Source organism: Notechis scutatus, chromosome 3 (genome assembly GCF_049901735.1).
Source record: "Notechis scutatus isolate UNSWTSFEM ecotype Mainland chromosome 3, rNotScu1.2, whole genome shotgun sequence".
In the NCBI taxonomy this organism is placed as follows: Eukaryota; Metazoa; Chordata; class Lepidosauria; order Squamata; family Elapidae; genus Notechis; species Notechis scutatus.
This window is the reverse complement of record NC_142011.1, coordinates 144,865,146-144,878,921: the sequence shown is the minus strand read 5'-3', so window position 1 is coordinate 144,878,921 and position 13,776 is coordinate 144,865,146.

Genomic DNA, 13,776 nt, shown 5'->3' with positions numbered 1-13,776 from the left:
TTTACATCTTTGTGAAATCTCCCATGTTTTTGGGAAAAGGAGGTGAAGACCTTCTGCTTATTTTTTTTTCCCTATCATTAAAATAAAATGAAATGGTGGCATCAGCATCTCCAGACTGCGCTAAAATTGTTTAGAACCACTGCCTTTAATTAAAACATTCCTCTTTTCAGGGTCTGTTTATTGCTTCCCATTTGTTTCACTTGAGACATTGTAATACAGTATATAACCAATCTAACTGTCCCAATATTCTACTATCTCTTTTCTAGGAAAGTTCCAATTTCCTTTTTCACGTTTTCCTTTCTCTAGCTGGCAAAATAGCCAGGGTTCATCAGAAGAACAATAAGAGAGGTCAACATTACCAGCAGAAAACTAGCAGATAACTTTCACAGAAAACTGTGCTTGATAATTTTGTGAGGAGATATTAAAGGAGAATTTGATCATGGGAAAGAACACTGCCAGATAATGTAACACCAAGTTGTATGAAATCCATTTCTTAACAATGATTGTAGAAAATCAATGCTCCTAAGTGAGGAAGCAACCTAATTAAAGCCATATTCTATTTTTTAAAAAAACAGATTTAAAATGGAAAAAATATGTTTATCTGACATCATTGTGCCACATGATCATTTTCACCCACTCCGTTCTATTCACACACCTGTGGCCCAGCTTGTCTACAGTCTATCTTCTAAGGTTGATGTATCTTTAGGGTTAGCATGTACAGTATATTTTCAAAGACATTAAGCCCTACAGTCACGAGAGTTCTTACCTTAATCCTTTATTTCCTCTTGCTTTCTCTCTCTCTCTCTCTAGCCTGCAAAAAGAAAAAAAAAGGATGACTGCAGAGACTGATGCAAGAACGTATGAGATCTATTTAAGTGTTTACCTGTCAAATTAGAGATACTTGTGAATTCAAGCCAAAAAGTCAGCATTCCAAAGAACTCTAATCTGTAACTGAATATGACAGATATTTGGCAATCTCCTTGTTCTAAAAAAGGAAAGATAAATTAAAAGATTTGGACGTTCTGCTACGACTTTTGCTTAGTTTCCTACATTGCATATTTGTAGTTATATAATTCCCATAAAATTCAGTAGGATTGAAATTATTGTACTTATCTCACTCCTTTTTCATGAAGAGGTAACCAAACATGAATTGTTTTTTAAAGGCGACTTCATTTTTAAGATACAGGTAGTCCTCGACTTACAACAGTTCAATTAGTTCAACCCTAAAGATTCGAAGTTACAACGGCACTAAAAAAAAATGATGTGACTATTTTTCACACTTATGATCCTTGCAGCATCCCTATGGTCACGTGATCAAAATTTAGATGCTTGGCAACTGGTTCATATTTATGACGGTTGCAATGTCCCAGGGTCATATGATTCCCTTTTGGGACCTTCTGATGAGCAAAGTCAATGGGGATTCACTTAACAACCGTATTACTAATTTAACAGCTGCAGTGATTCTCTTAATAACTGTGGCAAAAAAGGTCATAAAACGGGGTAAAATTCACTTAAGAACTGTCTCAATTTTGAACCATAAATTTTGGGCTCAATTGTGGTCATAAGTTGAAGACTACCTGTATATATTTTGTGCAACAGAAACTTCCTTTCTGATTTATCTCAATCAAAGGACTGTTGCCAACGCTGAAGGCCAGTTTGGTTAAAAAAAAAGTTGAGAAAAATCAATCACATACTCCAGAAAAAATATTAAAAATTCTATTAAAGATTTTAATATGTATTCAAGAACAAATGAATCCTTCCCCTCAAGCATTTCTATGAGAAATAAAGGCCAGATGTGCATAGTATTGGGTGGCATGAAGCCTTTGAAATGAAACAAAAGGTACATCTCTTTCTTTTTTCCATGACAATTCTCAGAAATTACGTTGTTAGATACCACATCAGTTATTTTGAAAAATATCTTAAAATGACAGTAACGAGAGAGCTAGGAAACAGCAAGGAAATTGCTTGGCCTCCTGTCTGTAAGGAGAAAATTACTTGACTCAGTGAATTTTCCAAATATTTGTCCTGTCTCACTATCTCGGATTCTGATCCAGAAGTTCCACCTCTTCCCTCAGGACAATTATTCTCCACTTTAATAGTTCTTGCTGGCAGGACATTGTAGCCCCTCCCCCCACTCCTGAGATTCAGTGTATCCAAAGCTTGTGTTTTCTATTGTGTTGGCTGCTGAAGTAAACGTTGCCTTGCACATATGGTGCCCAAATTAACACATCTAGGCAATAAAAATAAAATTGCAATGTCTGGAGAAGGAAGGGAAGCTGAGTAAAATAGCTGTCATCATTTGCATGTTTAGATTTGTGACTCTGGCATGTTTTACAGCTGTCCTGTGACAAGCTTATTTTTCTGGCCTGCCTTGTCTGTGTTTTGCCATGATACCCTTTCTGAGTCATTTTGTTTTATACTTCTTGCTTAGCAAGACAACACTGAGAAAGGCACAGAATCCAATGTATTAAGCCAAAAGGCATTGCGTGCTGCTAGTCTGACAGACAAAGGGCTGCTCTCTGACTTTTTGGCATCAGTGGGAGAACATCCAAATGGGACTGTCTTTCTTTTGTCTTTCCACCCTCCTAATTTGTAATTTGCTAGAAAGCATCGTGTGTAAATCCTCTCACTTCCATGAATGGTGTTTCATCTTTTTCAATGCGCCTATTGAGTAAATCAAATGCACCTCGATTTGAATCACTTTCCAGTCACTTTGGAAGCCTTGCCTGCTTCCAAGACGATGTAAAAATACACATGTTGGCGCACTATAAGGAAGTCAGTAGGTTTCAAGATGCGTCTACAATAGTTAAAGTTTTACTGAGTAGAATCCACCCGTTGCAATAGCCAGAGTAGAGGGAGACCTGTGTTAGGCAAAAACAGGATTGCAACTTGTCAAACTAAGAAATTTTAATTAAAGGCATACAATTTCATGAACCTGAGAAGGTGCTACCAGACTCCTTCTGATTTTTGCCTCTTACAGTGTCCTTTCTGTAGAATTAATCAAAGCAAGATTATTTAAATGTAGCGATCAATTATTACAATTCCTTGCATGGGGAAAAGGCAGTACAGAGAAATATGAAAATAAAGTTCATTTTTAGCCTACCCCAACAAAGAACAAATAGAGCACCCTCCCCCCCCCCCACACACATTTGTAAAGCTCCTATTTTCTACATGATCAACGAAGGCTGCTCAGAATTAAATGTCTTGAGTTGACATAAGATTCCAACCAGGAGTGGGATTCAACCGTGTGTAAAAAACTTTAAGCTGTGCTGCCCAGACAGCTGACAAGCGCTGCACAAGGGTGCACAGTGTTTGAAAATCCTCTTCTTTCCTGTTTTTTCAACCTCAGCTGTGCCGCGCAAAGCAGCTGAGGTTGAAAAAGTAGGAAATAAAGGACAGGTAAGAGCCCGGGCGGGCAAAACAGCAGCAAATACAGAACTGGTTCGGTGTCTGCTGCTCTTCAGAGCTACCGGTTCTATAGAGCCAGGCAGAATTGGTAGCACCCCCCCCCCCCTGATTCCAACTTGCTTTGTTACATTCAATGAATACACATCCTTTTTATACTAAGAATGTTACTAGAATAGACTATATCCCAAACAGGCAGTCCCATTTAGTCATTTTTCTCATTGGGCATTATATTTCTATTTAAATTATATCTATTATTTCTTTTAAAAAAACAGGTACAGGTAGTCCTCAACCTATGTCCACAACTGAGCCCAACATTTCTGTTGCTAAGTCAGACATTTGTTAAGTGAGCTTTGCCTCATTTTACAACCTTTCTTGCCACGCTTGTTAAGTGAATCACTGCAGTTGTTAAATTAGTAACATGGTTGCTAAGTGAACCTGGCTTCCCCATTTGCTCGTCAGAAGGTCACAAAAGGTGATTACATGACCCCGGAACACTGCAATCTTTGTAAATATGAACCAGTTACCAAACGCCTGAATTTTGAGCATGTGCCCTTGGTAATGCTACAATGGTTGTTAGTGTGAAAAACAGTCCTAAGTCACTTATTTGTAATTTAGAACAGTCACTAAATGAACTATTGTAAGTCGAGGATTACCTGTAAAAGGTAAAGATTTCTTTTGTCCATTTTTTTTGTCTCTAGGGGGCAATGTCCATCTCCTTTTCTTAGCCAAGGGAGCCAGCATTGTCCGAAGATGCTTCCATGATCCTGTAGCTGGCATGACTATATGCTGAGATGCAAGGAGTACTGTTAGCTTCCCACCAAAGTGATACCTATTTATCTACTTGCATTTGCATGCTTTCGAAGTAGGATTTCAATAGCATATGTAAATGTGATGTCCTCTTTTTTTAGCAATACTAAATGACTTGCAAAACATGTTTTTCTTTTTCTTCTTTTTATTATTCTTTAGATCTGTTACTTGCGTTCTGAAAATTGGGCCTTGTACCTAAGTCCTTCCTATGTGGCTGCTTAACACAAAGTAACAGGATTACTCTCTCCCTAAAAAGCAGTTCAAAGGTTTCTCTGGTTCTGTTTTGGGGTTTCCCTCCCTCTCTCCTCTATAACTGCTGTTTTGTTGGTTAGGCCCAATTAGATTTGTCAAAGGATAGTGTCTAAATGTTCAAGGAGACTTTTTTAAAAAATCAAATAATATGTTAAAGAGTTTTATCACATACAAGTCAGTATTCAAATCTTCATATTGGTTTGAAAAAATGAAAAGTGTTCTGCAGGATTTTATACATGAAAACCAATTTAGCTATTTGTCAAAAAAACAGCTGAGAGGTAACATTAGAAATATTCTTATTATATTAGATTACTCGGAAAAACACAATGGAAAATAAACTGCATTGATCTTTCTAGATTGGGAGAAAGTATTTGACAATTTTTAACTGACTTTTCTTTTCAAAATTTTGAAACTATGGAATTCGAATAAAATGTTATTAAATGGGCAAGAATGATATATACTAACAGTCTGGATCAGGGGTGAGATCCGACAGGGTTAACTACCAGTTCGGTCATTTACGAGGTTCGGTGATTTACGATGTGCTTCCCTGCAGCTGCTGGTGCGCACCTGTAAATCGTCATCAGCATGCTGCGTGCAGAGAAACAGCCTTTCAAAAAGCCCTTTTTTCCTGCTTTTTTTTTACTGCAGCTGTGCCTCGCACGGCAGCTAAAGTTGAAAAAATCAGGAAATAAAGGTCAGGTAAGAGCCCGGGTGGGCGGGTGGGCAAAAACATCAGTAGACATAGAACCGGTTCTATGTCTGCTGTTCTTCAGAGCTACCGGTTCTACAGAGGTGGACAGAACCGGTAGAAACCCACCCCTGATCTGGATACATATTATGCTACAAAGAATTTTAGAGACTAACACTGAGAAAAATCCAGACTCTTTTTTAAAAGATTGATGAGAACCAATTAGAAAAGATTTATGGAAGGTGGATTGTACATGTGGTGATTGTATCAAACATATTATATGCAAAGCAATTGAAGAAATTCCCACAATGGAGGAATGAATTGTGAAGGTGACAGAACTGGTAGAAATGGTGAAACTGAAATGTTGGTTAGAGAAAACAAGTTCTTTTAATTTTTTTTCTGTATCTGTAAACCAGTTTTTACCATCTGTTTATATATTTTAAAATATATAATATTCAATAAAATTTTATTACATACAAACTCACATATATACACCAGCATGCATACATGTATATATGCACACACACACATACATACACACATACATGCATACACACACACACACACACACACACACAAATCCCCATACTGGGAAGGCAAATAGTTCATTACCTTATGCTTTTTTATTATTATTAGATTGTTAATCACACAAGTCAGTTATATGTTTTGACAGGGTCTGGTATTTTTATCCACCTAGCCAGTCTTTCCCTGAGATAAGCATATGTTATTGTTTGGTGGTGCTAAAGGTATTGTTGCTAGGAAAGCTGTTCCAAGTAAAGCTGCCTTTTGCAATTGATTGACAGTGATTTTCTAAATGCTGAAAGGATTCAAGTGGTGCTCCATTGTTGCTACTTTTTCATGCCTTTGCTTGTAGTCAGGCTGTGCGATCTTCTTGCAGCAGCTAACTAGGTGGTCCGACTGTTTCTTCAGCTTCGTTTCACAGTCAGCATTTCCTGTATTATTGTCATCATTATTAGATTTTTACTCTCTCCCTCTTCCTCTCTCCCTCTCTCCCTCCCTCCATCTCTCTCTCTCTCCCTTCAAGATGGCAAACATACTTAATGTTTCTGCTTTCTATTTCCCTCACAAGCGAAATTCCTATGAGGAGGATTGGGCTGAGGGAGATTGACCAGCTCAATATCAGTAAGGAAAGACTAGAACTACTTTAATCAATTGAGTGAATGGGTAATCACTTATCAAGCTATTTTTATTACCAGACTTTATGGAAGGTCTTACTAGAAAAGTTTATGGCACAATTTTACTATGTCCACCATCTTTGCTAATTGTGGAAAGTCAGTCAAGAGTTGGGGTCATAATAGGGGAAAGGAAATAAAGAATAAATGTGAACATTGAATCTGAATGGGATTTTAGTCCGCTTTGGAACACAGGACAAAGCTCATTCTCTTGTTGTTGTAAACATTGTAAGCTGAAGGCCTTGTGCTTTTCATTAAGTCCCCGTTTCACTCACAGGCCAAGTATGCCACATGTATAACACAAACATTTTTCAGAATTGAAACTGAATATTGGAGTGAGCTTAGTTAAAATATATGACTTAATTATATGTGGGATTTTTCAGTTGTCAAATGAAACAATGAAGATCATGATTGGTTGCCAACATATACAAGAAAAACTTGACACTGAAGCAGAACTTGTAACGCAGTCATTCATTGCCTTAATCCTAAGTACATCAGACCTATATTAATGATTGCTGCAAGCCGAAACTCATGTTTGATGCCATATAACAGCAAATCAAATTCTGGAAGCTATAATTACCTCAATTAATAATGAAGTGAAGCAGAGATGTTTTCTCCTTTGGAATACATGTGTTAGAACATGAAAGCTTTTGAAACCATGTTTTTAAGACCTTGAAGACTATTCTGGTAAGTAAAAGACTACATAATATTAAGCTGGGGGAGGGGCGTGGAAGGTGGGGGGACAAACAATACCCCAGGTTTACATGCAATTTCCAACCCTGTTTTATCCATATTCAATCTCCTTTTTGACCACCATTACTAAAATGGATGGTGCAGAATCACATTTTTTTAAAAAATGTGGAAATACACAATTATTAAACTATGTGGCCTAATGCAGGTTTAATATAATGAAAAATAACTTCCACAAAATCTAAGGGAAGAGGACAAAAGCCACCTTTTTGCTTAATTATGTTATCTCTTGTCACCTGTGACCCACCAAAATGAATTAAGGGTGGACTCTGGCAAAAAAAATCTTCTCTTGTTAAGCTGCAATCATGGAAATTCTTAGCAAATTGAATCAAAAGCTTTTCTATAAGAGAAAACATGAAGCCTTGATTTCTTATCAGTGATTCGGCAATGAAAGGATGGAATACAATGGAAGACCTCAAATTACATCGAGGTTCTTGCATCAGTGTGTATTCTACTAAGCAAATTGGAAGCACCACCTGGTCATTGATTAGCAAAATAACAGGTCTTGCAAACTCTAGAGATAGCAAGCCAATGAGAAAATGTGATCATTATACCTATTTTGGTATGGTAGGCTTGCCCTCAGTATAATCCATATGCTGGCAATTACCCATAGAAGATGTGAGGTTTCTTTCATCAGATATGTTGAAGCAGTAGCTAGATAGCTTTAATTTAAATTCCTGCACTAAGCAGGAACTTGAAGCTGGTGGCCTACTTGACCACTTCCAGCCTTATGATTCTATGAATAATACACAAATGAGGTATAACTTAGCTCAGCTCCAATATCCACAGCATTATTCCTTATGTCCTCCTTCCAAATGAACTTTTTAATAAATTTAGAACCAAATTCTTTCCAGCATCAGTTGACAGTTTTGTTTTCAAAATGTTTCTGTAAAGATTCAGTATAGATGGTCACCAGGACTTTATTATTGTCAGAAGACAAAGCGGATTGGACCAGAAATGTATAGTTAAGGCTACTTACTGCCCATGAAGGCTGTTGATGCTCAAAAATGGTGAAAATGGGCAAGTAACAAATAAGCAATTCGTATTGTAAAAAGTGAAACATTGAAACTCAATTTATTTAAAACTTGGAGTTTTCGCTTGCTTTTTTTTGGCATGGATGCAGGGATAAAGAAGCTGGGAATCCAAGAATTGGGAAGGATGGCAAGCATAATCTAGACCAGGGGCCTCCAACCTTGGCAACTTTAAACCTGGCGGATTTGAACTCCTAATATTCTGGGAGTTGAAGTCCTCCAGGCTTAAAGTTGCCAAGGTTGGAGATCCCTGATCTAGACAGCTCACCAGGCCATCACCTGGAGAAAGCTGCAAAAAGGATTGACATTAAGAAAGGGATTTCTTAAACCATCTTCATGACTTACATACATGAGTCAAGCAGCAATGTAGAAAAACCCACAGAGGCATCAACATCACACCACTAGCCATGTGGTTATTTTTGATCCCCCAGGTCAATAGCAGCTTACTTTAACTACATAAATAATGGGCATCCAGTAGTAGGAGCTTGTGCTGCCTAAGCTCTTCTGCTGAAAATGATGTAGATGAGTTTACAATAACCAAGCTGACAATCTGTTGAGAAATCACTCTGAGAAACCCAATTTTATCTGAAAGGTATGTTATCGATATCTGGAAGAAATCCTTGAAGGAAATGTTTCAGAATAGCCAGGAGTACATAAAAACTGCCTTTCTTTGAACAGTTAAAGCAGCCGTGTCTTTCTCCAGGCTCATTCAGTTATTCTGGAAGGTGGTCCCAGCTGTGCCTACATCCATTTCCATACCCAGCTCTTTTTACTCCACTTCCACGCTGTATTTATAGTATGGAACTGATGGCGGAAATTGTCAAATTATTTTGAAACCCAGCCAAATTCCAGCCCATTTCAGAGCTACACAACTCATTCCAGATGGGAACTGAACAGACACCGAACTATTTTAGTCTCCCTGCCCAGCAAAGAGCCTTTCTCTCAGAGCCAAGCCTGATGTTTTATCCTCATCAGTTCTTAATGGGAGAAACCATTACAAAAATCCTCGAGTGGAGGAGAATTTGTCCCCATAGTGAAAATGCTATCAAGGTCATTTTACATGTGCTTTTACACTGTCCCTATTACCAATGTAATTGAGATACTTTCACTCTTCCGTATTGACATGTGTTAGAGGTCATATTTTCTCCTCCCAGATAATGAACACGCAACATTGCTAGATTTTGCCCGGCAGCAATTAAAATTTGCAAATAGATATGGATATTGGGCATGAAAATGTCTCTCTTTTTTTTTTAAAGTCTGCTTTACATCCTTTTTGTGGCTTTCAGAAGTATACCCCCCCTTTAGCCCATAATCTTAGGATTAATATTGATTTTTTTTTAAAAAAATGCGATTTTTACCCTGCCTTTATTATTTTATCATTAACTTGAGGCAGCAAACATACATAATGCTCCTTCCTCTTCCTATTTTCTCCAAAACAACAATCCTATGAGCTGCCTTGGACTGAGAGAGAGTACTCAGCCCAAAGACACTCAGTTAGCTTTCATGCCTAAGACAGAACTAGAAGTCAGAGTTTTCTGGTATCTAAGCCACTATATCAGAGAGGCAATCTGTATATTGTTGCTTATGTATTATTATTTTGAGGACTTATCTTGTTTTAATATTATAGCAATGTGTTAGCAATCTTAGTTTTTAGTTAGCTTTTATCTCTTTGGTGTTAATAATGAAATAGACCTATTTTTCCTAAATGTACTTTATGTTGGTCTATGGCCAAAATAATAATTGGATTGATTGGTTGATTTTGATACAGTTTTATGTTCATAGCAAATTCTGATCCATAGCTGGGGAAGATGGACTCCTTCAGGATTGGTTTAAGCTAAATCCTTAATATCCTTTTAATGCTGTTTTGGGTGAATTATTTATTAAGCTGATACTTACACTGGTGATCACAGGCAACTCCCAAAGAAATCTGTGGGCTTTTGAGTGCAAATCAATAGCAACATTTAAAGGTACTGTCATTCTTTGATGCATTACATGTAAACCAATTAAAAACTAATTCAGACATAACTTAGATGCTACCTTTAAAGTTTACATGAAATAGATTTTTTTCAAAAAAGAACCTTGCAGTATACTGTGATTTTAGATGCAATGGTAATGCACACTGGCTCAAGAATTTGGCCAGGCAAATATTATTTTATAAAATTCTACTAATTCTGCTAAATTCTAATAAGATAAAAGCAATAGTTTTCAGTATTTTCCATGATATGGAAAACATTTTATTTTGTTTAATAATAAAACCATAAAAACAAACCACGGATTATCTAGAACAAATTCATTTCTTAAAGAACTGTACATTATCAAAAATGTTACTTTTTTTAAAAAAAATTGATTTGATTTGTCCCTGTTAAGATTTGTCTAAACCCCTAAAAAAAGTAGAATGATTGAAACTTTTAGTTACCTGCCCCTATACTAAGCAATGTTTCTAGGAGGTTGCACAACAAAAAAGATTTATTTCATTTCATTTCTTTTTTTATTATTATTATCATCAAAAATTCAGTACAGTTCATGAGAGCCTGATCTCTTACAGATCCTGGGGTTATAGATCCTGGGGTTAGAGGGGAAATGCCGGATAAGGTGATCCCATTAAGACTGATGGTGGCTGTTGGAATGACCAAGCTGTTGCTCAAAAGCAAGAGATATTGTCAGAGTTGTGTAGACTTAGTGGAAGTCTAGAAGAGGAAGTTTGAAACCTCCAACCTTTCACTCTCTGGTATCATAAATCAATCAGAAAGGCACAAAGGTAAGATTAAACTTACACACAGATGTCTTATGCCTAACAGATGCAAACCTGTCAGGCTACTTAAATACAATTTTAAAAGACACAATAGAACACCAAAAAAGAGCCTTAGGAATTGTAATTATGAATGGTTTTGTGTATATTTGTTTCTGGAAACTAACCAGTATCCAATAATTCTCAAGAAGCATCGCTCCAGAGGCTCCTGGATGAAATGGATTATCTGGACCCATTCAGTCAGATTTCATGACCAGATATGGAATGGAAATGAATTGGTTGCATTTTTAGATGGAGGAGGATGATGGGAGTAACGCACCTATCCCAGCTCTTCTTGATGTCTCCATAGCTTTCAGTATCACCGACTGTGGCATCCTTTAGGATTGGCTCTGGACAATGGGGATGGGAGGCACAGTCTTCTACTGGTTCACCTCCTTCCTCTGAGACCAGTCCAATGATAGGGAGTGAGAGATCTAGCCCACGGCCCCTGCTTTCTAGAGTGCTTCAGGCTTCAGGCTTCTCTCTACTCCTTTTTAACATCTACATGAAGGTGAGAACATCCATCAGTGTGTCGACAACACTCAATTGTACATCTCCATCCCAGGTGAGCTAAGAGATGCTATGAATGTTCTTTCACAGTGCTTAGAGACTGTGGAAATCTGGATGGAAAACAACAGGCTTCAATTGAATTCTGTTTTGTTTTGTTTTTTTAAAAGCACTCCCTTTACTATCGTAGACAAAAAGAATAAAGTTCTTTCTTTTGTTTCTAAAGATAAGTGGCTGAGTTTACACACTGCACTAAGCTGCAGTACGATTTGTTGGTTTAGAACAGTAAACCACACAATAAATCATACTTTGGTGATGGTGCTGCATGATCTATGAGTTGGAACATGCAGTTGTGATTCTTTTTTTTAAAAAAAATATTCTTGGTTCTGTTTTGTATCTTAACCAAGCCACTAACTATTCCAAGAAGAATAAAATAACTTGCTAGGAACTGGCTGAGCAAGCTTCATTATTTTGCTGGATTATCCAATTAAACAGGCGTATTCTAATGGATGAACGCAAGAATGACATCAGTCAGCAAAATGTATAGCTGGAAAAATATGCTATCCTGGTAAGTGAACTGAGACTCTTATTGCACCCTGAAATTTTTCTTGCATAAAAAAATATATGAAAAGAGATAATTATCTCAATTAGCTTAATTCAAAAGGCATTTTCCATGAGTTTTATGTGGCATTATTTTATAATTATTTGTTAGGATTGATGTAATTAATAAAAGTAGATCACTCGTGGGCAGACAGTAGGAGCCATTGTGCAGTTTCCACCAGATAGATTTTGACTTAGGTTTTGGGTAGGTAAAATGAGGATACAATACCACTGAATCATAGGAGTAGCCCCTAATAACCAGGAGAAGAAAGGCAGCTTATGAGGTCAACCATGCCTAGCAGATGCCAAATATAGGGTGTTCCCTGTTTCTGCAGTAGAAGAGGATCTTCTGGGATTATCAGGCATTATGAGAAAAGGGAGGGGAGGCAGTAACAACCCGGAGTCTTCTTTTTTTGACTATAATTGTTTCATTATAACTGTTAAACATCTTCCCTATGACAAATTAAATTGCTGCATGAAACTGTGCCAATCAGCATAAGTAAATTACATTTTCAATTATTAAGTGTTGAGAGTCGTGCCACACAAAGCCTACTTCTCAGGAGATTATGTTTCCCCTTTGCTCCTTGTGACAGCAAGAAGGGCTACTTGGTCCAGCTCTACTGGAAGACCAGAGATCTCAGTGGCCACAAGGATTTTGCCATTCATATCAATCACAACCACGTCTAATCCCCAAAGCGGCGTGATTTTAGAGTCATCTATTGGATTACTAGGGGATTTTAAAACCTGATGACAGACGTCTTATGCGTAGCAGAACACTATGGAGAAGATCTTGGAAGATTGGCAAGATAACACTGGAGGAAGTGCACCTTCAGATATTTGAGCCTCTAGTCATTTGAAGTTTTAAAGGAACCAGCATCATGAACTAACTCAGAAGTGAACCACCATCAAACCTCGCTAGTTAGAATTCTGCCAGGTGTAATCTGCATCTTATTAAAATTTCTGACTTACATTGCAGGTTAAATCTAGATGTCATGCATTATTATAATCCAGAATATCCTAGGACAGTTCTGCAGATACCATATTATACAGCATTCCCCAGGGTGAAGAGGAGGATGGAAATTTAGTGTGAAAAGATTCCAGATAACACAGCTATTGTCCAATACATGACAAATATTAGCTTCAGGTTGGGACTATGGGCCTTGCTCAAATGCAGTCCTGGAAAGTACATTCCCAGTCCAGGGTCTTGAGGTCAGTGGCTTACCCTGTAATCTGGAGTGTAGAGTGTAGAGCCAAGAGTTGTGATCTATTAATAAAACCAAGGCAGAAAGCCAAGATTTCTAGTATTTGTACAAGGTCTATCCAATGCTGTTTCTTACTGCCTGCCAATTAGAAATGCTGATATCTTTAAAGTAACTTATTAATAGTTGCATGATGCAAACACTTAAGTTCTTCATTCTGTAAAACTTACACTGTCTAATCCCAATTTTGTATAAGGCATTTATGTGACTACTCACCTAGGCTTAGCTAGCTAAAAATTGGAATCAAATTAATTATCAATAAGGATGTTGCATAATAATAAAGCAATTGCAAAAAAAATTACAACCGAATACAGGATGTACAACAATATCAGTAGGGTAGGGTGGAAACAGGCACTGATATATATAGTTCCTTCCATTACCTTCATAGGAAATATCTTAATATGGGTGTACTCAGAATTTAGATCATTTTTAATGAAGTCCCATTTCCTTTAACTACTAGTCCAGTGGTGGGCTCCTGCTGGTTTGGACCAGT